Source organism: Amphimedon queenslandica, unplaced genomic scaffold (genome assembly GCF_000090795.2).
Source record: "Amphimedon queenslandica unplaced genomic scaffold, v1.1 AMPQUscaffold_13447, whole genome shotgun sequence".
Lineage (NCBI taxonomy): Eukaryota > Metazoa > Porifera > Demospongiae > Haplosclerida > Niphatidae > Amphimedon > Amphimedon queenslandica.
The window spans coordinates 208,324-209,139 of NW_003546317.1; positions in this window are offsets into that span (position 1 = coordinate 208,324).

Consider the following 816-nt stretch of genomic DNA (forward strand, 5'->3'; position numbering starts at 1 on the left):
ATTGTCTTCCTTTGTGGAATATTTATTTTGTTTATTATGTCTTCAGTGACTATAAATTATTAAACTGGTTAGTGAAACACATACACATGTACATGTACATGTACCTGTCTTACATGTAATGGTTATACAATGAGGTGGAGGTACATGTACATGTATCTATAGCATTTATAATACCGAGGGAGGATCGTAGGCCAAAGGTATGCAAGGCCATTGATAACAACACTGAGTTGTATAGCCAACTTCTACCATGTACTATAATAAACAAATAGTTTACTTAGCAGCAGCAGGTCTATTTTTAGCTGGAGGATATTAAGTAATTCCCCACCCCACCGGCTACTCATTAACTTATTAACCGACTGTCCCGGGGAATTTTCTTATTAACCTCCCAGTGGTAAACCAGTTATTTTTGAACCTAAAATCAAGCAATCTGATGGGTCAATTCCAACTAGGCATGGTAGAAGTACATCTACAAGTAGCTTTGTGTGTATTAAATCAGATGCACTTATTTTCATTTGCACATAATGTACATGTACATGTATACATGTTTATTTTATAATTATTTTTACTGTTTATTATTGTTGGATCATAAATCCTGTTAATGCATCACTGTACATTTATCCTGTTTTCTCTCTCTCTCTCCCCCCTCTCTCTCCCTCACCTCCCTCTCCCCCCTCTCTCTCCCCCTCCCCTCTCCCTCTCTTCCTCCCTCCCTCTCTCTCTCCTTTAGTCTTATATTCATGCCTCCAAGGCTTTTTCTTGACTTATGGAATTTAATGTGGTGTATATATGTTACAGGTATGAGTCCCTTATATTAAT